This window comes from Motacilla alba, chromosome 3, assembly GCF_015832195.1.
Source record: "Motacilla alba alba isolate MOTALB_02 chromosome 3, Motacilla_alba_V1.0_pri, whole genome shotgun sequence".
In the NCBI taxonomy this organism is placed as follows: Eukaryota; Metazoa; Chordata; class Aves; order Passeriformes; family Motacillidae; genus Motacilla; species Motacilla alba.
Genome location: NC_052018.1, coordinates 107,328,932 through 107,355,957, shown reverse-complemented (window position 1 = coordinate 107,355,957; position 27,026 = coordinate 107,328,932). Strand labels below are relative to the sequence as shown.

Genomic DNA, 27,026 nt, shown 5'->3' with positions numbered 1-27,026 from the left:
TCAAAACTCAACTGGCAGCTGCCTGACACTTGCAGTAGTGAAGGAAGAAGATGGAAAGTTCCTGGGCTGAGATTAGCTAAAGCCTCCTCTTGCTATACAATAGCTTGTTATGCCATCATATCCAGGCAAACATATACAGTGGAACCGTATGTCAGTTATTTTGCCTAGCAGTCAGACTCTTCTTTTTGTGCTGCAGAAACAAACTACTTTTTTTTTTTTTTCAATTGCTTTAATATGCTATGCTCTTTAATTAGATGGTCTATAGGCAGCACATAAACAGCACTCTCCAGTATTGTTTCAGAAAATAACTAGCATGTGTGATGCCTACACTGAGCTGCAAGGGAAGTGCAGACTGACATAAGTCCTTGTTATTTGCTTCCATATGAACAGCCCTAAGTGTCCCTTCCTGAGAAATGCACATTTGCTGCATTCTGGCTCAGGGGAGGCTGCGTGTCTATTTGACATGCTCTCAGTGGAGAATTGCTTATCCATGCCTGATCCTGACGGGTTTCGCCTTCCAAAAGTAACTAGCATAGGTCAAAAGTTGGCAAGATGGATTGAAAAGTGTTTCCAGCTGATGGAAAGGTCTCTGGTAACTAAGTGGGGGAATTTGAAATCCAATCTTTTCTCAATGGAAAACCCGCAAATAGTCCATGTCTCAACACAGACAAGCTATTCCAGTATCTAAGCACTGACGTACAGGGGTTTTTCAAACAACACAGACTTGAATCAACTAGTTTTGCATCAAAGGTACAAATTCAAAGTATCTTCTTTATATTCCTAAAGAATTTCTTTGTTTATTAGTTCAGTGCAGTGTTATTGGTCACACCTGGATGTGAATGTCTCCAGACTCCCCTTCCTCCTCCAGGTCTTACATTCATTGATTCTGGCATGCCAGTTTTCTTGTTTCTTTCCCTATTTAAATTCATAATATTTTCCCTTATGTAGCTGAATCCTTCCTTCCTTTATCTGAATAGACAACATTTTCGTCTTTCCTATTTTCTCATCCAAATTTCTTTTTCCTGTTTACTTTTTTCACTCTTGCCTGTTTGCCATGTTTAGGTTCTTCCATATGCCATTTCTTCACAAGTTGTTCCCATATTGTCCAATACTTTGAGGAAAACACAAGTTCTCAGTTGTTACCTATTCCTCTACATGAAGGAGAGCATGCTGTGAGCGTGGGATGGAAGAGTGGGTCTGGTTGGGCAAAGATGGTTTTATTCCTCCGTGATTTTCTTAGCTGCTTTTCTTTGCCTTCCATTACGTCCATCTGTCTCTGACTGTGAGCAGAACGTAAAGCAAAGGAAGGGCCAAGTGTCTGTTAAGTTTCCTGTTAAAATACAGAATAATGATGATGTGAGTCAGAGACTGGGCACAACAGCATAGAAGTGCTTTATATATATTTCTTTAATATATTTTTCTTAATTTTATTCCATTGTTTGTCTTTTTTTTTTTCCTGTTTGTACCTCTTCTAGCTCATGTACACAACGAATTGAGGTATTACAGGAGATCTTCAATCAAAGATGGTTACTTTCTCATTTCCCTGGAACAGGGGACTACTTTGGTATAGGAATTGTTCCAGGACTGCTAAGCTGCCCTTCAAGACTTTGTGCAGGGCTAATGAAACCCCTTGTTACACCTGTACTCGTACATCCTCGCCCTGCCCTTTTCAGATCACACATTTCTTACTCAAACTGGGGCATGCAAATTTCTAATTTAAATTCAGAACTAAACAAAGCAAGGAACTCTTACAGTTGTTTTGGTATAATCTTTAAAAACAGTTTCAAAACCTAAATTCTCCCAACAAGGACGATTTGCAAGGACAGATTTCCATAGTACGGGAACAGACTTGTTTGACTGTCTTGAGCAAATTCTCCTGCTACCGACTGACTACTGAGATTAGGTGGAATTTCTAACAAGTCTGGTTACCATGGGTCAAGCACCAGATCTCTAGTTATACTTAAGTGTTGCAAGCCTTGTGTGTTGCGGTAGAGATTTATTTTAGCACAGTCATTTTATGGTGCTTAGAATATTTCCCTACTCTGCATTGCTGCTACTGTAGATAATGGATGACCACTTGGTTAATGTTTGATGGCAGTTACAATGCACCTCTCCCAACGTTAAGCGTCCTTATGCCTTTATACTAGAACTGACCTTCAGGGACAGTAAACATATTGTTTGGCAACAAGTTAATTACAGACTTTATCTTCCAAAAACATTCATGTCATGGGTGGGATAATTAAGATGTCCTTGCTTGTGAAAAAACTTTGTGACTTATAGTAATGCTCCAGCGTAGGTGTTAAAAAACTGAGGTCACAACAGTATTACAAGAGCTGTGTACTCATGTTATTTTGACTAAATAATTCTCCACTTCAGGCTGTAAAAGTGAAAGATGGACTTAAATGATATGTACAGCAATAAATTCTGTAAGTCTGCAAAGAAAAACAAAGGAATTGGCTTGTGCAGGGGTATGATGGGCAAGCAGAACTGATGGTATTTGATTTACTGTGGGATTCGTCACTAGGGTTTATTTTGGTTTTCTCCCCTTTCCTCCTTTTAAGGCCTCTGTCTTTTGTTAAATGGTTAGAATCATATTGACCCTTTCTGACTTTGTAACTTCATGGTGATAAATAGCCAATTATTTGCAATTGAATTAGGCGATGAATTTAAATACGACAGAAACAGATGTACCTGTGATTACCTTCAGCATGGCTCAGGGAGTTTAAGTTTAACACAGTAAAAATACTTTGCAGAAATAATATTTCTGAAGTGGAATACTGCAACTAGTGCAGACTATCATAAAGATGTCAATGAGCTCCATGATACATAAATTTCTGTTGGGTTTTTTTCCTTGAAAATTTTGGGGAGGGAGGGGAAGAGAGTCCACTGGTGACTAATGAAATTCCGCTTCTGAAGTGTTCAATCTCTAAACTGGGAGCATTTAGTTTGGGTGAAGTTGGGAAGTATTTTTTTCACAATTTACATTCAAAAGAGGAGGACACCGAGCATTTTGGAAAGTTGGAGCCCCTGGAGGGGCACACTGCAGGGTTACTTTGCGAGTGCCACTTGAATGAAAGTCCTTGCTGGCTGGGAATTTGGGCGGGATGCTCAGTTTAACAGCCCCAGCACATCTTTGTATTACCATGAAACTAAGGATGAATACACACATCAGTGTAATTTAAAGGTCTGAATTGTAATATTTGAAAAAAGCACAGATTCTGCACATACTCTCTTTCTCAAAACCTGGCTCAAGGAGATCAATAGATCTGCTAATGAGCTACCTCTGAGCTGCTGTTTTCTGTTTCAGGTTTTCTACTCAGAAACTTACATTCCAACAGAAATAAGTAGTTCCTTTTTTAATGGTCAGTGTCATCATGAGCAATCAAATAACTTTGGAATGGATTTTATTTTCTTCAATAGAAGGAAAGTCACAGTACAGCCACAATATATGGAAGGTGATGAGTCATTCCTTGCCAAAATGTAGCAGGAGTGTGAAGGATTCAAACACCCATTTTAAGTTCTTTTTCTGGGTGTCTGTTTGTTAGGATGAGAATATTTAAGCATCCCAACATTTGAGAATAAGAGAATAAAAAGGGATGTGAGCACAAAGTCTTAGATTAATGTCTTGCTGTCATTCATGTGTAATGCAGCACTGTTAACATCCTCATGTGTAAGTGATACAGTTAGACGGAATGTCCTGGCTGGGTGTAAACTAACTGCAAAGCAACAGAATAACACCTTCAAAATGATTAATTTTGAGGCTGTCTTGGTGACTATCTTGAAAGTTAAATCCCTCTGTCTTTGCACTTAGGAAGATGTTGGCCATATATCTGAGCATGATGTGTTCAAGAAAAGTTAGATAATCTCTTCCAGATTCCTTCATTATTAAATGGCACTGGAATGTGATTTTTACTGTGCAAATTGTTTCAGGGGTTCCATATTTTGAAATTCCATCTCCAGCCCTAATCCAGAAGCTAGTTCATATTTGTTTTACCTTCTGCAGTACATAAGAGCTGAGCTCGGTTCATCTCTCAGTTAGGATATGAAATACATCTTAAAATGAATTTATCAAGGAACATCACATGCATCATATAGCATTTTTAATTTCATGTAAACCAGACAGTTATTGGTGAGCAAGCTTTTCATTTTCACATGTTTTAATTTTTTTAATATCCAGTTCCCCTTTGTTTTATTTTTTTTTAAGAAACTTCATAGTCTGTTTTCACATTGTCTGTGTTGTTTATCAGATTTACTTGTGCTTTCAGCATAATATGGTTCTGTTGAATTTCATTTGAGGTGATTTTTTCTGCATAACTATGTGCAAATAAGAGTTTTGATAATCCTTTTCTTTTTAAATCAGCCAGTTTAATACTTCTGTCACTGTTGCATGAAGATGAGAGACTTGACCTATTTTTAAAAATGAGCTTTTCAGCTTTGTTAGCTACAAGAGAACAGAATTGTAGAATTTTTAGAATTTATTGTTTTATTAGTTGCCATTAGGATTTGCTGGTGCACACATGGAGGATATTTTCCTTTTAATTGTGATTATTTGCAGTGGAACTTAGTGGAATTCTTTTCTTCTTCTAATTCCTTGGTGCTTCCTAGCATTGTTAGTGTCCTTCAGCCTTTGATTTTGACCTGCTGTATGGGCTTCATCTTTGCTACATAAAAATGGCTTGGGTTCTGCTGGAATATATTGATTATTCCATTTCAGATGCATTCTAGCAAAAGGCATGAAAGGTTATTCATATATGATTATGATTATTTCTGATGTGACATTTACCCCAGAACTGTATTAAGTTGTTAGCCCTGGAAAAAAAAGTATTTTGTTAATGCTATTCTGTATTCAATGGCTTTGATGGTACTTGTTGCAGATGTTTCAGATTACCGTCAAAACTTCATTATCAGTGATAATATATTAATGCAATAAGTTGACAGAGGGGTTGACTGAATGACTATTGCAATATATAATTAGGTTGGTGTAACAAGATATGTATGCACTGATCCTCCACAGCCTTTATATGAAATCTGTTAGAGGCTGAATTCCTTCGCTGCACTGTTACCATTCCCAGAGTGACTTTATTATTATGGAGTTGAAAATACATTTTCTTTCTGTTTTTATTCCAATATTTATATAACTGAATCTAATAATATCGTTATAGTTAGCAAAATGTGTAGCCTTGCATCAGTCAAATGAACCAGATCAAAATAGACTGTGTTTATATTATATATGATCAGTGTAACATATATTACCACTATTTACAAGTATTAAGTAATTTGAGAGCTCTTGTTGTTTCTGTATAAACAAAAAAATATTTGCAGAGATGTTTGCAAAGAAAAAAAAAAAAGAAATTTTAATGGAATCCTTCCAATAGCTGTCAGTTTCTTCCTTAGAGTTTGATAATTGAAAGGTTTGTTATTTTTTTAGGAAGGGAAGATGGTTTCGATTATCCAAAGGCAGCGGAATGTTTAACTACCCTTCTGCTATCAGTGGACTTGTTTACATTAGGATTTTGACTAAATTGAGGTTGCACATATCCAGATGTTATCTGCCTGGGTGACTTTTTCATTTACTTTGGCAAGGGATTTGATGGTGTATTGCTACCATCCCTTTGTCATTTTTCACATCACATTTCAGGCTACACTCAGACTTCCTTTTTCGAAACTTCCACTAAATTTTTAACTGGTAAACTTTTGCTCTTTTTTTCCGAGGATGAATCCTTACTGAAACCACCAATGGGGTTTTGATATTTACTGCAGATTTTCTCACTGGCTGTTGTGAGTAAAGCCAAAGTCCCAGATAAACAAACGCAAGATACAAAAGAAACTTTTTTTGTTTTTGATTTTGATCTCTGTTTGTTTTCGTTGTGCTGAGGGGCAAGAGATGTATCTCAAATGCATCCACGCTGCAGTGTCCTTCAGCAAGACAAGAAAGACAAAGCTCTCCACCAGGAATGGGTTTCTTTCCAGCACCCAGTGACCTATGGTGCCAGTGGCTCACACAGAGAAGCAAGGGCTCCTCATACAAGTAGGATACAGCAGGATAAAGTTCCAGAGAGTATCACTGGGGAATTGTAGAAAACATTCTCCTGGACTACACAGTAGCAAGGAATAGTCTCTAGTTCTGAAGCATAGCAACAGTTGGACAAGACTTTCCTGTAATTCACTACTGTCATGTCATTTTTCAGCACTGGTGGGGGTTGGGAGGGAGAAATATCCAAGCCCAGAAACCTGCTGCTTAGGATGTGCCATGTTGAGAACCAGCTTGAATAAAGAATTCCTTTTTTTTATATCTTTGGAGTGCTAAAGATGTAAGGTGGGCGAGCACGCAAGCTCTGCAGCAATCAGACAGAGCTGCAGCCAACAGAAACAGACATTTGACAGTGTAAGATCCTCATCTATGTCCTAGTGAACCTTTCTGCTGACTTGTTTTACCTCTTTCAACCCCCAGCCCTTCTGGTTGGAAATGAAAAAGAGTTCATGCTGGTCCTCACGTGACTCACTGATACATTAGCTCTGAATGGAGCTCTACTTATTAATGTTTATACAGCCTTGGTAGATCTAATCCTGTTTGCAGGCCTTTAAAATGCCAACTTTTTATTTCAAGCCTGGTTTACTTTTAACTGCAATATTTAGCCTCAGAATGCGTTTGTGGGATTTTTCCTCAAAGGCATTTCCCCTCAATAGCATTTTAAAATGTGTGAGGTTTTAAATCAGTAAAAGTAATGAAATTGTGTGTGCTCTTTTGCATGTGTCATTTGGGCAGCTCAATGGTGTAACCATGCATTGGAGGATTTGAATCAAGCAGATCTAATTGTTGCAGATTCTGTTAATTTTGGTAATGCCTAGGAAACAGCTATTATTACCAGTGCAGAAACATATGGAGATGGGTTTATGTTCTCTTGTAGTTCTCTTGCAGTAGCCAGGGGTGAGTGATTTTTGGTAGGAGTTTAAATTAAAATCCACAGCATTGATATCAGCAAATATCAGACTAGTTCCAGTTAGACTATAGGAGAGAGAAGAGGAAAGGGAGAAGAAAAATTGATTATGAAGATGCAAGATAGTTGGAAGGAAATGTGATACTGAAAAGGGAGACATAAATACACAATGAAACTGAATTGAATGAGGGGAAAGTAAAGATGATCTGTCAAGCAGAAGAGCAGTTAGCATAGGAAACATAACAAAACAGGACATTTATGGATAACCAGAAGTACCTCTCTTTGGCAGCTGTTGCAGCTGCTTTCACAGGTTGGAGAGTGATGGGTATCTCTCTGAGTAAATCCCCCAGGCCAAGTGATGGACTGAGATTTCACATCTGCAGTGAACTATCTGCTGTCAATAAGTTAGTGCCAATAATGAGATAGTTTTAGATGTGCACCTACCATTTGCGCAGGGCTGTGTAAGAGGTGAACAAAGAACTTTTTCCAATGACTTCCCAGCTTACCTGACAGGCACAGAGCAAACAGGTTGTGTGTTATGGTGGTGGGAGCTCTGCCTCATTTTCTTCCTCTTAGTGAATTTTGTAACAGAGCAGGGGTTCACTCCACAATATGAGTCGTGTTTGCAGTAGGCAGCTGGCTCACTGCATAAGGGTCTGATACCTCTATGGAATTTGTGAGATTTGAGAAAATGATTTTTAAATGTTGGGTCTGAAAGACAACGTGAAAATAAGTCTCGTGCGTCTTAGGACATCTGCTGAGTGGGGAGCTGCCCTGCAGTGTTAGCTTTGTGCACATTTGAACAGTATCTTGTTTAGGACCAATGGCAGAGTATCATAAAACTCTGAGGGAATCAGTTATCACACTTTTCCCATTGGCGTTTCTGAGGACACGTTTGTTCATCATAAATGTTTTTTGAAAATGGTGTTGAAAAGGTTGGAATTTTGTTTTATGGGATTACTTTACGCAGGGAGAGAGAGGCTTGTGGGTAAGTGTTATAAGCCTATGTTTTCCCTCTCCCTTAGTCCTTTACAACGGCACTGATCAGGAGCTTGGTGTTTAATTGCGCTGCATCATTGGCAATTACAGTGTGGTCAGAAGGGAAGGGCAAGGGCAGGGGAAAATTTACCAGTGTTGCTTTTCAGTTCAGCCAGGTTGCCTTCAGCAGATCCCAGCAGATCATTCTGCTCTTTGCTCCTGGCCTTGTATATAATTAATTTGGGCTGAGTGACTGCTTTTAAATTGAGTTTTGTGGTAGCTGCTGGTTCAGAGAGTAAGTCTGAGCTGTCAGCCTCTGAGCTGTTTACTGCTCACAGGTGTCTTCTCAATTGATGGTAATAATTCACTTAGAACAAAATAACCCATGGGCTGAGATTCCTGTGTCCTCTTCCCCTGCAGAGGTGGGAGTCTTGAGAAGAAAGGGGATTTAATAAAAACTGGAGCAAAGCAAAGAAACCAGGATTAGTGGTAGAATCAAAATAGTTCTGAAGTATTTGGGGAGCTGGAGCAACGTGGTTGGAGGACAGAGGGACATTGTTGCCTAGACAGAAAACAGTGTGCCAAAGGACATTGCTAGAAGGTTCTGGTAAATTCCAAAGCCATTCAGGAGTCAAGAAAATGAGACTTTGGGATGAAGGGGTGTTAGTTTAATTTTTTTTTTTTAGGCTCTTCTATCTCATGGTATGTCTAAAAGTACAGGTTCATAGGACCCCTTTACAAAGCTGTATAGGACATGTATCCTCCAGCCCTGGTCACTGGAACAGTGAGGCACTGTAATCCAGGGTCCCCAGAAGGAAGGAGCTATGAGAAATGACTAGATTTAAGCTATCAGGTTGTTAATTTTTTGTGAAAGATGTTATGAAGGACTAGGCAAGCTGGGGATTATCCCAGTAACGCTTGCCAGAAGACTGAGCTGGTACCAACTTAGCCCAAAGGAAACTTGAGAGCACCTGGGTACCTACCATGTCTAGTTACAACATAAGAACTGCAACTGACACTATTTCCCTGACAGCTTGGCAGGCTGGAATGGCAGTGGGAGACTGGAAAACAGCAGAAAGAAATATTGTACCGAGAGCTGCATGGCTGACTGCACTGGTGCCTTTATGGCAGTGAGTCTTCACCATGAGACATGCACAAGGGCTCTAGAGCATGTATGCACATATGGTGGCATCTTCTGAGGTGCCATTGGAAATAACAGCTCTTTCTTCTTCAGGTTTCTAGGAATTGTATTTAAATAAAATTATCAGTAACAACTGCTGCTTGAAGAGATTTTCAGACTCTAACATTCAACACATTGTATTTCATTTCATGTTTTATTCCTGTTAACAGACAGACAAGATTAGCTGGATGCAAGAAGGCACAAACTGGTTTTGAGAAAAGGTAAATTTTACAGGATGAAATGAGTAAAACTCAAAGAGAATCTCAGCTTTAAAACATTTGTTATTAGTTACTTTGCTTCTTGAGTCTCTGACATTGCAGCTCCCAAAAGCAAAATGAAACAAAGCTATTTCCAAACTTTATCAGTCCCAACAAAATATGAAGAGGTCAGGAAGTGCCAGAAAGCAACATCCTTCAACCCCCTGCAGGTCAAGGAATTCTGCAGGTATCAGCTGTAGTTTACCAAGTCCTGCCCTGGTGAGTTGACATCCTCTCTGTCCCATTTCTCAGGTGAGTACCCTGGTCCCAGGTGGGCTTTGGAGGGGTATTTCTGAGCTGTCTGTATCTTGATTGATCTTGGACATTGGGATATCTCCAAGCCTTTGACAAGGAACTGCAAAAAAAAAAAGAGTATGCCCCCAGGTGACACTAGTATCCCCATTCCTTCCTCTCTCATACCCCTTTAATTTGGCTTTTTCATAAAAATGCTGTTAATCCACTTTCTCTACACTAGATTCAGTAATTTTTTCACCCACTTCATAATGGCACTCACCTGTATTTAATATCATTCCCCAAAGTAAATTTGAACTCAGGGTAACAGTGTAATGCAAATGCAACAAGGACAAAATAACATGTAGAAATTCACTGGCTGACACTTGCCCTTGTTTCTAAAAAGAAATGCATAAATTCTTTACTTTTTAATCTTACTAATTTCAAGTTTCATGCACAAGCTTTTATCTTTTGTAGAAACTACAAAATCAGTGCATACATTTTAAATGCTTTAGAACTAGGAGGTGTTAAATCTTTTTCTCCTGAGTTCAGATGCTTTTCACCTCTTGCTGAAAGTGTTTCCTTAGTTCAAATTTGCTATGCTTGTCTCAAGCGCAGGAATGTTTCCTTGGATCATGTGGAATGAACAGCTGCAAGGAGATCTCAGAAAGAGAATATGCTAAGTAAATTAGAGGGTTTAACTGCACAGCAGTCAGCAGTCTTTCATCTGCAATACTGTGTGCTTGTCTGTGAATTTGGGAGAAAGTTTCCAGAGTTCCAGAAAGCTCCTGGTTTTTATCTGTGGAATCCCAATGAGTAGGAACCTCTGACAGCAGCTTTTCCCAATATTTAATCTTCACGGTGTCAGTGAAGGGAAGCTCAGATTTTTTTTTCCCCCACATCACCCCTTTCTGCACAGTTAAAAGTGAATATTCAGAAAATCCCTTTCTGAAGCTTTACCAATGAACTCACCCTCACCCAGAACACCACAGTATGAAAGCAACATCCCTTGACCTTCTTTACATCAAGAGGGAAGGTGTTAAAACAACCATATTTTATCCATACAGCTGTTGCCTTGGCTGTCATTCATGCTTTAACACCACTCTTTGATGTTGGGGAACTTCAGCATAAAGTGACAGCCATAAATCTTCGTATTGGTAAAATTCCTGAAATGTAGTGGCTACGTGCAATTTATTGTACGTTCTGTGCTTTGCTCTGCTACCTGCTGATGAAGTTGAAAGCATTTGGGGGAAGGAGGGGAGGGAAAGAGTTGGGTGGATTTTTTTTTACATTTTTGAAGTGAAAGAACATTTAATATATTCATGTCATTATAGTACATGACATGATTTAATGGTCATTTATATAAGGTAGTAAAATAACTGTTCCCAACTGCTTCTCCATTGTGAAGTCACACAAACTGTTAGGATAACTCTGTGAAACAGGCTTGAAAAAGAAGGCTGTCAAAAAACGTGCTTAAAATGTGTAGAAAGCACAGCATATTTGAGATTGAGGTCTATGCAAAATTTAATTTTCTCTCTTTAAAATGCTGAGAGTGGAGAAGTTCTGAATTCACTTGACAAATGAAAAAATTGGGAAAGTATGAATTGAACAAAACTGATCCCTGATTTGCATGTTGTGTGGTCAGAATAGAGCAAAATTAGTACCTTATGAATGAGATGCTGGTAATAAAGGTTATATAGGATATATTAGTCTGTGCCATATTTCAGAAACCTCTGAAATACATGGAGATTTTGAAAAATAATAGTAGTTGCTGAGCCAACCTAAGAAGCACCACTTTCATCTAAAAAATACGGATAAATCTTGTTTACCTGCTGAACTGTAATTTGTCACCCTAAGGTTTATCTGTCATTTTATGTAGGCACAGCAGCATGCTTCCTCCAATATTTTATCTGGAACCATCACAAAACAAGCTGGTTTTCATTTTCAAAGCAGTATTTTCATCGTGTCCGTAACTAGAATGTATCATATTTTCGATTGGTATGTCGGAGACATTGTTGTAAATACCCTTTATGCTCCTTGAAAACTCTTGGTTTTATTAGAGATTGTGTCTTAGAATTTTTCCTATTGGAGCAATGGATCAGATGGTTCTACATTAGCACTTCTGGGATTTATGCTGTATTTTACACTACAGCTGTTAAAAATTACTCGCACAAGCACCTGCATGTGTGGAAGAAGAATTATCCTAGACCAGTAATAGTTACCAAACCTGTTATTTTGCTGCTAGGAACCAGGATTTCAATGCAGCATTCCAGCTGCTAATGGATATTCAGGGCCCTTCCGGATGGAGTCTTCATTAGTAGATGACAGATTAACAGAAGAGCTGTGTTTTATGGCTGGGGAGGTTAAACAAAACTCGTGTTGCCTTTTGGATGGGGAGGAAGTAGGATCTTTCAGAGACTTCACAGGAAGTCACGGGAGGAGAATGCCATGGTGATTGATGGAAGTGGTCCATTATCAAACACTTTGAGAAAACTTTTATTCCCTCTGAGTAAATCACATAGCTCGTGCAGGGCACAAGTAGAGAATTAATTTTGTTGCCTTTTGCTGGAAACATGTCAAATGGTATTCAAGCCAAAATTTAGGAAGGGAAATTGCATAGCGTATTTAAGCCAATTGTGTGATTGATGTTCCCTTTGAATTTAGCAGCTTTTATTGTTTGTTAAATTGTTTTGTTGAAAATTCTCTTTTTTATGTCAAGGTCATTTAGATTTCTATGTCCAGACACATGAAATAGACCAACAGAAGTTAAAATTTTCTTCTGTGAACTAAATATGTAAATAGGTTGATTATTTTCATCTAACTTAGAATACTGCAATTTATTTTTGCAAAATGCTATTTAAATATTACTTAAGGAAATTACATTCTCTCAGTTGCTATTAGCATTTGAGTTTGGTCTCTCCCCTAGGTAAGGAGATCCAAGCTTGGAGAATAGTAATTTTGTATGTGCCACATATTGTGAAAGTGTACTTTTGGCTGGGGAAGCTGCAAAGGAGTTCAGACTCAAAAAATACCTTCAAGGAATGCTTCCAAACAAGAATGGTGCATGCAGCCACCAAAGGGCTTCAGGGACTGCTGAGTCCCCAGGGAATGCAGCCCTTGAATGATAAAAGTAGGACTTGTTCTGTTGGATGGCCCGGGAGATGGGGGCTGAGATTTTTCAGCTTCAATAAACATAGGCTGGAATCTACCAGGAGCATAAGATAATATCCACGAGGGAATGTGTCAGACAAATTAGTCCCTTCTCGTTTCAGAAAGGCTACGGAGTGTTTCTGAGCAGCCACATTTTGCACAAGCTTGAACTTTTGTGTTAATTCTAGGTGTGCCTCTATATGGGGGGAGAATCTGTATGGTGCATGTCTGAATCACCATCGAGGGAACCTTGTCTGTGAGAAGAGGACCAGGTTTTAGGCCGTGTGCAATTTGGAGAGAAGCATTCTGTAGGCAATTATTTTAGCGTATCATCTTAATTAAATAATAATTTAAGTATGATTCAAAGCTTCCCATCACTCTGGAAGAACAGATGGGGAAGACATTGCTCAGGAAGTCCTCCAAAAAAGTATTCACATCAGACTTATTCAGGTTTATTTTGTGCCAGGTGTTTCTTTGTGCAAGAAACTGATAGTCCTGGCAGTCCTGAATGATCAGGGTTTATACATCTTCTTTTAGACTCTGGGATAGCTTGTAATCTGTGAGACAAAAGAGAGATCAGGTTTAGCTCCTTTTATCTGACACTGAGTTTCTGTGACCTACATGTCTTGTGACAGCTGGAAATCCTAATGCAGTTGGCTTCTCTATACATAGTATATACATACATATGTACATATTTCTTTATATACAGTGTGTTATCAGCTCAAATATGCACAATTAAATGTTGGCTACACAGGTGAGCTGTGGAAGCATCCGATGTAAGCCAAAATCCAGGGGTTAAAGTGTGCCATTGTTCCCTTAAAGCCTGCCAGCCAACCCAAAGGTGCCAAAATTCAGGTCTGCACTGCTTCTGTAAAAAATTCTCTGCATGGCTTCCTGACTCGTGGAACACAGATTGGGCTCTGCAGTCTGAAGTGCCGTCAAGCTCCTTTAAAAATTCAGCCTAATAAAAGTGAAATAATTGAAAATAAAAAACTAAATAATCTGAAGTTCAAGGACCTCAGAGGCCCATACAGATTTTTTTCCTTGCATATATAGCTACCTGTAGATAATTTTGGAATAGATTGCAGTTGTTTGTCAAAGAACCTAGAGCAGAAATCTGAGCTAAGATTTCTTGTAAGAGAAGGATGCAGGAAGACAGGGCATCCTGGCCATTTCCTGTCCCAGCACCAAGTTCTCATCTTATGATTACTTAGAATTTTGCTCCAAACTTTTATGCAGGAGATTCTACTGAGACATAACAGCCTGTTAACTGACCTGGGTTTCTGCCTCAGAAAAAGGTGTGTGTTAGAAACATATCAAAATTGCAAGGTCTGATTCACTTTTCCTGCTTATAACTTCAGATTGGATGTGAAGCCAATTCCTAATGTAAGTCAGATGCAGCAAAAGCTTCTATCCTCATATACACATAGACAGCATCATTCAAGCTGGAGAATTTCACTGCATCCTGTATTGCCAAAAGCCAGATTCCAGGAAAAATCCCTGGGTTTCTGTTCCTGGGAAGTTCAGCAAATGGAAGCAAATTTACACTGAATTCTGTTTGCAGCATGTTGCCTCATTTTATTTTTCTCTCCTTTATTTTTTCCCTATTCTCTAATACAGTTTATTCATTACTTTGTTGGGTTTTTTCCTGCCTATTTTTCTTCTTAATTTTTCCCCCATCTTTCCTATTGTCCATATGTTCACTGCTTTGAAAAGTAAATGTTTCTATCTTGGTGCTATTCTTCTGTCTGTTGTCTTTTGCTACTCGTCCAATATTTTTGTTGTTTATTTGCTCAGCCTTCTCTGGTGATTCTGCTCCGCCAGCTTTAAACTATCTGGTCTAAATGGTTCTTTTTCAAAGGAATTAGTCTGGTGTCCACATACTCAGCTGTCCTCTTTTGTCTCTCACAGCCTGTTAACACTGTTAATAATACATTAATTGTTATAGGATCATTAAAAATAGCTAAACAACCAGCAATGTTCTGGTATCCTGGATGCAGGAGCACAGATAAAGGGGGAGACTGCTCATGACACAGGATTTTCAAGTGATAATTTCCTGTGGTTTTCCCCTCTAAGGTTGCTCCCTGCAAATGTGGTGCCTTTGAAAAATTTGCTTTATTGCCATGATTTGCCTGGAGCAGAGTGTAAATAATGGAGTGAAAAATACCTGCAATTGCTCCATAAATTGTTCTGAATTGCCTGATCCCAGATGAACAGCATTGCTGGTAGGGTGCTGGGAGAGTTAAGAAGATGCGGGAACTTCCCTGACATCAGGCAGGATACAGGCAGAGCTGCTCTTCCCTTGCTAGAGCAGGAAAGCCCTTTGTAAAATCAAAGTGGGAAAAGGTGGTTTTCAAGAGCCTGGAACAGGCTTACACAGCATAACAAAGGTTTTCACACATTATGAAAGGTGCTTTTAATACTTGAGTGAGAGATACAGAGATCTGTGTCAGCCATCCCAAAACCACAGTGGGCCAATGGGACTCCCCTGCCCCTCCCTGCTTATTAGGAATTTTTAGAAGTTTGACTATGTTTTTATTTTCAGTTCCGAGACCCACAGTGCCTTGCTCACGTGCAAATGCTTGGAGTATTTCAGAGTGTTCCTTCACAGGGAGTGAGAGGGTTGCAAAGCGGCCTTTTTCTCATTGCAGTCCCTGGTTCTAGTCTGTTCTACCACTACAAAGTGCTGAATGAAAATGAATTTCAAAGAAGCTTTTGAAGAGGCCTCCATTACATAGTGATGGTTGAGTCCTCTCCATTGTGTTTGACCCTATTTGACACCCAACAGTTATTGGCACTTTCAAAATTTAAGTGACTTTGGCTTTTTAACTTTCAATGCTTTCTCCCAATTAATATGACCAGGTCTGGAACTGAAGTCAGCTTATCCCAGCTGATGGTCCTCTGTGTAACTCTCCTGATGAAAATTCCACAAAGGCTTTTGGAGGCAAGGAAAGAAAGGGACTGTCCTTCTCTTTTTTGGGTCTTTTAAAAACTAACCTGCCTGTAGAGATGCCTTTAGTTTCAGGAGGCATGCAGCACAAATCCCATACATTGTATTGCTTGTTGTAGTGAACAGGCTTTCTGTGCCTACGAGATGAAGTGTTGCAAGTAAAACAAGGAGCTGTTGTTGCTATATTTTCATTTTGTGTTACTAAAGATTCCAATTGACTGGAGCCATTAAAACTGTAGCATTACCCGGTAACCAACAACACAGGCTTGAAGCCTGTCATAAGAAAATGACAGAATGTTTTCTACAAATAAATATAAAGGAAATAATAAAACAATAAATGGAAGACTCTTTAAACTCTCCAGCTTTTCTATGCAACTGATTCACTGTACAGCCTACAGAATCTGGAGAAGTACACTGCACCTTCCCTTCATGATACATCTTCATGCCCACATCCAGCCTAACTTCCTTAGGCTTTATAATGAATTCCTTAATTTTTTCCTGTGCCCATATTTCCCATCAATGCTGCTTTCAAACTTCACTGTAGCAGCAACACTTCATCTTCCACAACCATTTCACAGTTCTTATCGTTTCTGTTTTTTAGAAGGAGACACCTGAGGGTAGAGCTGGAGACAGATTTTCCACAGTGGTCTCCATGTCCTGCCTCCTTCCATCTTCAAAAAAGAGGCTTCCAATTTGGATGATTTTTTAGTATCAAAATCCATTTTCTGTTAGATTCAAACTGGGTTTCTCATCTATTGGATGTTCCATATGTAGATGATTTTGGACATCTTTTTCACCTGTTTTGCTATATTAGTGAGAAACTGTTACAAAAGGTTACCAGTAGCAATAGAAGCTCTTGTATGGCAAATGTTATCTAAAATAGAAATATATATTTTTATTAGTTACTGCTCCTAGCAGTAAGCAGCTGATTTGTTATTGGTGCAAAGAATTTTCAGTGTAACCTGTTTGGGCAATGATAATGTTCACCTGAAGACAATCCAAGCATTAGCACTTCAAATTGCCACACACCTGGTGGTATTTATATATTTGTATATTGCACAAACTACTCAGGCTATTGAAAAATCCTTAGTAGATTGAAAATAAAATCTTATGTGGATGGCAGCCTTGTCAAAGGTTTGTCTCAGTACTCATGTGAAATTTAATCCTGGCTCATTATTTGATTTTTGTCATGTTCTGAATGCAAAAACTGTGGCTCTTTAGATTTGCTTACATGGGATATCTTTGTTTCTTTTGTTTTGACAGCTAGCCCTACACATTTGCTTGTAAATAATTTTGAAAAAGACACTTCCATATGACTTCTTTCACATCACTTCTTAAGGATCTACTTAACTATAAGCATAAGGCAGGTTCAGATGGTTTGGATGTAAGTTCACTTCTGAAAAATCATGTCCTTAATTGCTTAGCTGAATTGAGCAGTGGCTTCCAGTCACCAATGGCATGTAAGCATGTCTCTGCTTAACTTCATACTCAGATGTGTTTTGAGTAGGGATATTTTGACTGTGGGCCTTCCATCCCCCTAGGGGCTGACTGATCCAGAAGAAGGAGGTAGAATGAAGAATTGCTTTTCAGAACAGATCTGTGAACTGGTTTTTGGCATTACTGTTGCCAAATTTCCTTCTTTGTGGGCTTCACAGGTACAGGCTGGTCCATTTCCAAACTAGCACCTTTCTGAGCAGTGACCCAGGTCTTATTTTGTTTTATTTGTAGCCCTGACTTTGTTATTTTGGGGACTGGATTTGGTTTGTCCCAGAAGTGCATCCAGCTGGGGCGTTGATCTGGAACTAGAAATACACCCTAGTTTATCACATTACATTTATGATGATAGAAGTCCTTCCTTTTTCAGTTTGTGCATTTTTCACTTTGACTAATGAAGGGAAAATGGTTTAACTACTAGCATCTAAAGAAAAATGTTTGGGTTCTTCATTGCATGAGTGTTAGTGCAGTCTCTGCCATTCTTACAAGGGAAGTACTGTTGTGAAGAATTTTAAGACTTTGATAGTGAAGGTCATTAAACAGGCTCAGTTTTAGTATTTCCTTAGGAATAGACCTTAAAAAATCAGCAACAGGTTTTTCCCCTTAAGTGCAATGATTTAAAAAGTGGTGTAAAGGATCTTGTAGAAATCAGGGAATACTGAGGGCTTTGAACATAGTTTTTTTTCATTAATACAAAAAAAAAAAAATCAGGGATTAAATATTTTTATTCTGTTACTTCTTATAACTACCTTCCAGCTCCCTGGATATTTTGGAAGGTGTGCACAGGAGCCTAGGAGTGTCTTGAGTTACGCAAGACAAATTAAGTCTGTTAAAGAGTTCTGTAGCTGCACCAGTAAGAAGAGAGAGGGTGGGAAATGGGGCTTTGATGAGAGCAGCTGTCATATTGTGAGGGCAGGACAGGTGGAGTGGATGATGGGAGAAAGGCCCCAGGTGTGCTGCATTCCCAGGTGGTTCATGTAGGAGAAGGTGGGAATCAGCAGGTGATTATGTGCAGCTGTGGAAGAATGGGAAGCAGGCCTGATGCTGTAGAAGCTGCCCCACAATCAAAAAATTCCACCAATGGCACCAGCCCTTATTCATTGCTAAGGTGGATTTATCCTGGGATATTTATCCTGGCATGCAGTGCACCTGAGAGCCCCAGCACAGTGTGAGAGATGGTGAGCTCCTGAAATCCTGGATGATTCTGAGCCTCAAGAGAGATCTCTCTGTGGTAGCTGAAGAGTTCTTGGATTGCTGGAGGAGACAGAGCTATCCCTCGGAACAGGATAGGTGGAGGTGGGAGAGAAATACTAATTAGTGGTAGCATGAGCTGGCCCTCTTTGAGGCCTCCAAAATGTAGGTTCTGGTGCTGACTTGCAGTGATGGGGAGAGGGTGAAGATGGAACTTAGAATGGTTATGAAAGGATTTATGTCATGTTGTCTTTGAAGTGGCATGTTTTTAGTGGCCACTCTTTCTGTTCCCATGTAGTAACTGGATGTTAGTTAGATATTACTACCAGGTACCCTGTTAATGGAAACATGGATTTCAAGGAATTTGGGTAAGAAACCTTTTATGTATTGCAAGAGTTTCATTAATGTATTCTTCGGGTGTGTTTTTTTTCTGCTGTTACTATTGCTGAGGAAACTTGATCTTGAATTGCTTTGCATGCTGTGGGATGGGTTTAGTTTAGAGAGCAACAATAAGATGAAGAATAAATACTAGAAATAACAAATGGTCATTTGTTTATTTTGTTAGCGTACTGATTATTGGTTTTGCCTATAGTGCTGGAAGTAAATTATCTATAATCTAGTTCAGTGCAGTTATTTGGATTCATTTGCTTGTCATACTGTACCAGAAGTTCTCATCAAATCATGAGATATAACAAGTCTTGATTTAAAAAAGAAAACCCAAAACCAAACAACTACTCCAGCAGAGTTAAGTGTGTTGTTATGCCCTTAATTCTGTATTTTACTTTCTGCATGCAATCATTTGTATTATTTGGCAATCATTATGTGGTAATGGAAGTGAGCCGAAACACTCTAAGTGCAGAGCTGTCTTTTATAAAGAGATTTTTAGAAATAAATGGGTTGTGGCAAGGGACTATTATATGAAATACATCAGCATACACAAAGTATCTTCCATATTTAGTGGCACTACAAAAATATTCATAATTATGTTATGTGTGGAGTAGTTCTCGTGGGAGCTATTTCACATAATTAATTTCCAATAATTGCATTACTATGTAATATCATATCATATTATTAGATGGATGGTCTGTATGGTGGCTGGAAGCTATAAATGGCTAATTCTTTAGTTCTTGAAAGAGAATAGATTCATACAGAAATTACTTTTTGCAAGGATGATAAGGCAGGTGAAGTGTTGCCTACTCTGTGAGGAAGCAGCACCTGGCTTTTTCCAGCAGCTCTGTATTAGGGGTGCCAAAGAACTTATGCTTGGTTCAGGGTGTACTTTTTTATTTATGGCTTTGGAGCTTATTGGGTTCAAGTCACAAATGAATTTGGCTTCTTATTATTTTCATCTCACTTCTGAAATCACAATACACGAGAATTCTTTGAAGTAAGTTTACTGATGTAAGCTGCTGAATATAACATTGCTTCATTTAAAGGTAAGACTTCTGGCTTACATTATAGTCAAGTTCCTTTCATGTCCTCTAATAACTAATAGGGGGCTGGCTAAAAAGGCAGAGGCCTTGTCAGACTGTGGGAAGTGCTTTACAGAGCTTTTGGGAAGGTTTCTACACAGATAAACTGATACCTACCTTTCCCAGTGTTTTTAAAATCTTCCATTTCTCCCTGCCCACTTCTGTATTACCTTGTACAGCGATGGTAATAACAATAAATATACTAGAAATGTCACTTAGGAGCTAAATCACTGTCTGTTATAACTATCAAAAATATATTTTATTTCATATACTTGGTTGGAGAGATTAGTTTCTGACAGTAAATTATTGCTCACTAATTATGGCTGTCCTCATGCCAGTTGAGTGGATTCTGAGTAATATCTGAGGTTTTACTGGTATTTGAAAATCAAAAGAAAATACAATTATTTTATTTTTGAAGTTTAAAGAAGTTAAGCTTTTTTGCAGTGTTGCTACTTTGTTGGCCACTTTAGGCCAAGTCCATGACAGCTTAGTACTGATAGGGAGGCTCTGAAGCAGTCTGAAGGACTTGGCTGGCTTGAGAAGATGGAGGAAAAGTTGCATATTGACCTTCGGGGTCTTTTCTTTTTCCAGATCTTTTTAGTTTTACCTCTTAATTTGCACCATCTCCATTTAGTATGTGTAGCAAGTCTCTCAGGATAAGGGGAGTATCAGAAGAAGGGATTTAATTAGTTGGGATCAAGGGTCTTCTTCAGTGTATGGGAAGAGATGAAGGATAAATAGAGGAGAGAGAGCTAAGAAAATACAGCTCTCATGATCTGTTAGGATCTAAACCAAAATATTTAAGCTTTGTTCCTGCAATGGAGAGCGGGGCTGCCATGAAAAAGTAGCCTTTTTTTGTGATAACAGCTGGGAAGAATCAGGCTAACTCACATTGTTAAAGAAAAAAAATATTCTTTAGCTTCTGTTTTAAAAAGTTTGCACCCACAAAAATATCAGATAGGTTGCTTTGGCTGTTGCTTGGCAGACAGAGCTGTGCCAGTGCCACCCCTGCTCTGTTGATTGCAGCACAGTGGCTCAATGACATCTCTGCCCTGCTGCGAGGCTTTTGCCAGGCTAAGTTTTCTAGCTTCCTGTGGGGAGAGGGAAGAGGAAGTGTTCAAAATGCTCCTTGACTGATGATTTTTAAGTGAATGCTTATTACAGCTGGGTCAGCACCGAAGTAAGTGTTGGCTGTGCTTGGTGACACTCATGTGCAGCAGCCCTTCAGCCTGAGTGTGTGTCCCTGGCACTGCCCCGAGCCTGGGCTGGCCCGTGTCATCCTCCCGAAGGGTGCCATGAGTCTGCTTCTCCATAAGCTGCTTCTCCACAGTGAAACAATGCCAGAAAACACTGCAAGCCTATTTCTGCTCTGAGTCCTGAGAGAATTGGGTTTGTTCAGCTTGGAAAAGAGATGGCTATGGGTGACCTTATTGCAGCCTTCCAGTACCTCGAGGGAGTGTAGAGGAGTACATCTGGTGCAGGTAGCTGGGGTGGAGTTCTGGATGGGAGCCTGACACAAAAGCTTCCCACCCTCTAGATAACAAAGGGCAGGAAGATGGGTGGTGCCAGGCAGGTGAATGGACATGGAGAGATACAAATGCAGGATGTCTGCATATCTGTTACCATTATATTTTTATGAAAAATCCTTTCATTAGGATTTTCTCCTGAGAAGCTGAGGAGCTTCAGGAAAGAAATGTAAATGATAACTATCTGCTGCTGTGGAATGCAACAGGTGCATCTGTGATTGGTCCATGTTAGGTGTTTCTACTTCATAACCACTCAAAGATCCAGCTGCGTCGGACTCTCTGAGAGTCATGAGCTTTTGTTATTGTTCCTTTCTATTTTTTCTAGCCTTTTGATGAATCTTTTTTCTTTATTTTTAGTATAGTTTTAATATAGCATTTTAAATATAATATATATCATAATACAATAAATCAGCCTTCTAAAAAAATGGAGTCCAGATTCTCATCTCTTCCCTCATCCTGGGACCCCTCGAACACAGTCACAGTCCCTCAGCCAGGGAATAACCTGCAGTGACTTCAATGATTTCAGCAGGCTGAACAAATGCTTTATTAAGCTATACTGTATTAGATTACACTATATTACTACTGTACTATATACTAAACTGTACTAAAGAAAAACATGTGACTCTTTCAGACAGTCAAGACACAGCTTTGGCCCAATTGTTCACCAAAAGTGATTTGTTAATTGGCCACTGGTGACGCTTGTTTGGATTGATTGACCAATCTCTGCAACACATTCCACCTGTGCCAAACAGGTGCAGCAAACAGATAAGAATAGTTTTCTCTTCTTTCTCTGAGTTTTCTCACTGCCTTCCCCAGGAGAAATCCTGGGAAGGTTGTGCCTGCTGCTCTCTGTGAAGAGAGCTGTGGCCACAGCGAGACACAGGAGGAACTTTGGACTCAGGAGGAGGAGGAGTGAGACTTGAGTGAAGGTAGGCTGTGAGGGGATAAAGCCCAGAGGTTCCTTTGTTGGGGTCCCTCCTCAGAGGCACCAGCTCGAGTTGTTGCTTTGTTGCTGTGCTGTGAATAAATTGCTTTATGGAATGAGACATCTGAGACTCTGCCATGGGAAACCTGGGGTCAAACCAGTGAGGAGTCCTGAGCTGACTGTGAGCGTGGGCTGTGCAGGGAGTCAAGTGGGGACCCATGGGGTCACCAGAGCCACCATGTAGGGGCTTCAGTGCCGGCTGTGCCGGTCTCTGGCATTGGGAGTGTTACTGCCAGAGAGTCTTGTGAATGGTTAGGTTGGGAAATTTCCTTAAGAGGAGCCTAAAAGAAAGTTGGAGAGGGACTTGTTAGAGAAGCAGTTAGTTACAGGACAAGTGAGAATGGATCCAAATTGACAAAAAGTAGGTTTTGGTTAGATATCGGGAAGAAGTTCTTCCCTGTGAGTGTGGTAAGGCACTGGCACAGGTTGCCCAGAGAAGCTTTGGATGCCCCATCCCTGGCAGCGTTCAAGGCAAGGCAGGATGGAGCTCTGAGCAACCTGGTCTGGTGGAAGGTATCCCTGCCCAGGGCAGAGAGGTTGGAGCTGGATAATCTTCATGGTCTTTTTCAACCCAAGCCATTCAGTAATTCTATGAAAGAAAGCTTATATGTTAAATGAGAGGCGCAGGGAGGAAGCAGGGACAAAATCCAGATATTGTTCTGTCTTTTTTTCTTCTAAACAGCAGCACAGCTGTCAGAGGTTATTACATTTTTAATTATTCCAAGTTTACCTAGTGCCTTTCAAGTATATAGGATCAAGAAAGCCCTTCTCCATTATGCTGCTCATTTCTCTCTGGGATGTTTGTGTCTCGTGTTAGCAGTGAGTGTTATTTGCAAACAAACTGCACCCTAGTACTACTTTCCTATACTGTTCTTGGGAAGATTTCTGGATAAATATAAATTGCTCAATTCCTGATTTTCAAGTGTGTGTTTTCAGAACACCAGGGGTATTGTTCACAGAATGCTGCTGCTGTTTGACATTCTGCTCTTTACAATAAGTTAAATTAAAAGTGGAGTGGAGATTCTCAGGAGGATCTATGGAAAAATGTTTTCCTGAAGCTGAATATAAACTGGTTTTCTGTTTAAGAAGCCACTGGCTTAAAAAAATATTGGCGCAAAGCATTTTGCAATGTGACCACTCAGTTTTTTTGCATTCAGTTTCAAACAGAATCTCTGTCTTTGGCTGTGCTTTTAGCCAATGTTTTTTTTTTAATATTCTGAATTTCATTAAAAACTAAGTAGTCTTTAATCTGTAAACATCTGACTTGATATTATCCCTGTAAGAATGCTTCTAATCATGGCATAATATGAAGTCTGTTGGAAGCTGGTGATAATTTCCAGCTTTTTTCTTCTTCATTGCATTGAATTTATAGGGTTTTGGAACATTTCTACAGTCAAAACTGTCCCCCAGTTAAGATGAAAACATGTCTGAATTATTTAATTTTCCGTGCCTTGCATGGAAGCTTCTAGATATTTGTGAAGACAAGTAATGGTAGAAACTACTGAGGTCCCTGGTTCTCTTATTGCAAAGACGTGCCAGAAGGTAGGATTAAGTACTTTAGTCAGAATATTTTCACTCTTTTTGAGCTTGAAATTCTACTTCCAATTAAGCAGCAGATGAAACAGTTCTGCTTCTGAGTAACCTTAGAAAGTACATGCTTATTCTGTGGCAGCGTGTTTAGGTTTCAGCTTTACACGGGGTTGCCTTCATCAAAATACCAAGATAGAAAGAAGAACTCTTTAAGGCTTAGACTTTTTTTATTATCCTATACTAATGGAAACAAGCCCTGTGGTCCCAGCCTGCTCATAGTTGCTTAAGATGAATAGCTGAATCTAAATGGTTTTTTTTTAATTAGGTGCTTTTGACTACAATTATTTTTCCTGATTTTTCCCCCATCCTTTTTTTATTCAGTTTGTGATAGCTATAATTCATATAAAGTAACAAATCTCATAAACTGTCAGACAAATGGCATTCTACATTCTTCTAACTATTTTGAAGTATGGAGCTATTTAACAAGCAAGGCAATATTTTCAGGCTGCCTTTGTTTAAGCTCCCCAGATTGGCAAAATATGGAATCATAGGATGGTTTGGGCTGGAATGGGCCTTGAAGATTATCTAGTTCCAATCCCCATGCCATGGGCAGGGATGCCACTTACCAGACGAGGTTGCTCAGGGCCTCATGCAGTCTGGCTTTGAACACTTCCAGAGATGGGGTGTTGAGAACCTCTCTGGGCAACCTGTTCCCTTCATTCAGCACCCTCACAGTACAGAATTTCTTCCTAACATCTAATCTTAGCACACTCTCCATCAGTTTAAAACAAAATCTGCATGTGACTAATGGACTGCATTGGTATTAGAATGTGAAAACAGATTTTTTTAAATGCATGTTTTGCTTTTATATTGTAATAAAATGCTGGATTCTACGTAAAATGTATTAGATTTAACACACTTGCTTGAGAAAATCTTTGTCAGCTGCATCTGACTGTTCAATAAGACTGCAATTATCATTTGGTAAATGGGATGCCTTTTGGAGATGAAATCATAAAGATATTTTTCCTTGCCCATCCCTCAAGGCCATAGAAATGGAGAAGAATTTCAGTGGGTGCATGTGAGTGCCCAGTTTTACGCTTGAATTTTAAACAAATGCAGGATGAAACTGTAGATTGTGCATTTTTAGGCATGCACCATTGGCTGCTCTTTTGCAGTTTCAGTGCTCTGAAAGAACAGTTGCCTTGATCTTATGTAAGTCATGAGAGACGAGTGATTCTGGCAAATTGAGAATGTTAAAAATGTTTAAAAATGCTGGAGTATACCCACTGGTTTGTTAAATCTTCGTGTAAATGCCTAATGTGTATTCATTTAGCATGTGTGTGGACTGGCAGGTGTATGACTAATGGATTGCTTCATATTAGTCAGCAGATGCAGAGGTGAAGAATATCAAACACCCAGAAACGGTTAATTGATCTGTTCATCCCACCTCAGCAGCTCTTAAAACCCCTGCAAGACTGAGCTGCCTCTGCAGTTTTCCTAATGTAACGCAGCATCTACATTAATTAGTGGTTTTGGTAAGAGGCCAAAAGGAATGTATTTGTTTCTTCATAAGAAAATAATTATTGTATAATTTTCTTTGACTGCATCAGCATTTTTGAGTAGTTTTCATATGTGTTAATGAGAATGTCTTTGTAGAAGAATAATCTTTCCTCTTTTGGTGGGTAAAATTCTGTGTGGGAGTAAAAACCTTACTGGCCCATGTGTTTGTAATGTCTGCAGCACTGAGTACCACTCAGAATACATATATTCCTTTCTGTTTGTTTTCCATGCTTTTTAGGAATTCTGTGTTGGCTGTTTACATGAGTAGGTAATGGACTAGCTTTTTTATTCTTAATGGGAATGGCCCCTCCTGATGTGGTAGAAGGTCGTTTGCTAATTTCTAAAGTGCATAACTCGAGGAAAATGTATTCATTTGCTGTATCCACATTAAAATTAATATAATTTTTATTCAAATATATTAATATCCGCTGTTTGCTCACTACCCCACCTTACATTATGGGAACTTGGCAGTCTGAAGGAAGGTAGGAAGCTGGTGACAGAAGATTTTTGATAACCTTTTTTTCCTAGAGGTAGCCACAATGCTGTCCAAACCTATTTGAAGTTATAGCACTGCTCTTTCTCCCCACTGCCCACCTGTCTGTGATTTGTGAACAGATCATTTAACAAATGATCATCTAAACCCTATGGCTCTGCAAAAAGGTAGAAAAACTGGTAGCTAGGAAAGAGTTTTTAAATGCAAGGAAATTGAGTGCTTGATACTATTAATAGTGGTCTGGCTATCACAGGTCTGACATTTCATAGTTGACAGAAAGATAAAAAGAAAAGCAAGCATTTAGACCATCTGTATGTCTTTAAAGTGATTTGGGATCTGAGAAGACATCTGATTTCACTAAAGAAGCTAAACATTCCCAAGAAGATAGTGGTAATAGTGCAAGCTAAAGGGTGATACTATTTTACTTTTCTCAAGGCTAATGGGAAACAGCTCATCAGAGATAGCTCCTGTTCTCTCTAAGAATTGGCACAATTTGCTTAAATTGGAAGACTTTAACTGCACCATTTTCCAGGCCTAAAATATTTTAATGGCCTTGTTGTTTGGAAGAATAACAGGGAAATGATGCTCTAAATAAATAATATATGCTCTAAATGAAAAAACCCAATTGCCTTTACCCAGTAAGGGTAAATATCCTTAATAAAACTACCAGCAGGGGTTTTTTGAGTCAGAACAAGCATGAACATTGAATGTATTTTTCGGACCTGTGGAAAATAATTTTGTGGAATCCGTATATTATTATTATGCAGTGAGACATTTGGACTCCTACTGCGTGTTTCCGGATTGTGGATAGGTCATGGTTTTGGTGTTCAGAGAGCTTCAAGTTCTGTGGGGAATGGAGTTTGCTTTGGCTTGATTTCTGCTCATGACAAAGCTATGGTCAGAAAAGTTTATGTATTGCTTGAGTATGAGGTAACTTGCAGGGTCATGGCTCTCCGATCATCTAGCACTGGGATGATCTTGCTCTACAAGACTGATATTAGTGCATTTTCCAGCAGCATCCTGCAAACAGGAAGATCTCCCTCCTTTTGTGTCACGTTGAGGAGCTCACCTCTTCCATCTACGTGCAAGGC

General features: G+C 39.2%; 1 protein-coding gene across 7 annotated transcripts in view; it reads left to right on the top strand.

Annotated features, from left to right (window-relative positions):
- The window catches only part of MACROD2 (mono-ADP ribosylhydrolase 2), an 844,207-nt gene that overhangs the window by 391,515 nt on the left and 425,666 nt on the right, over nt 1-27,026 (top strand). The window lies entirely within an intron of this gene.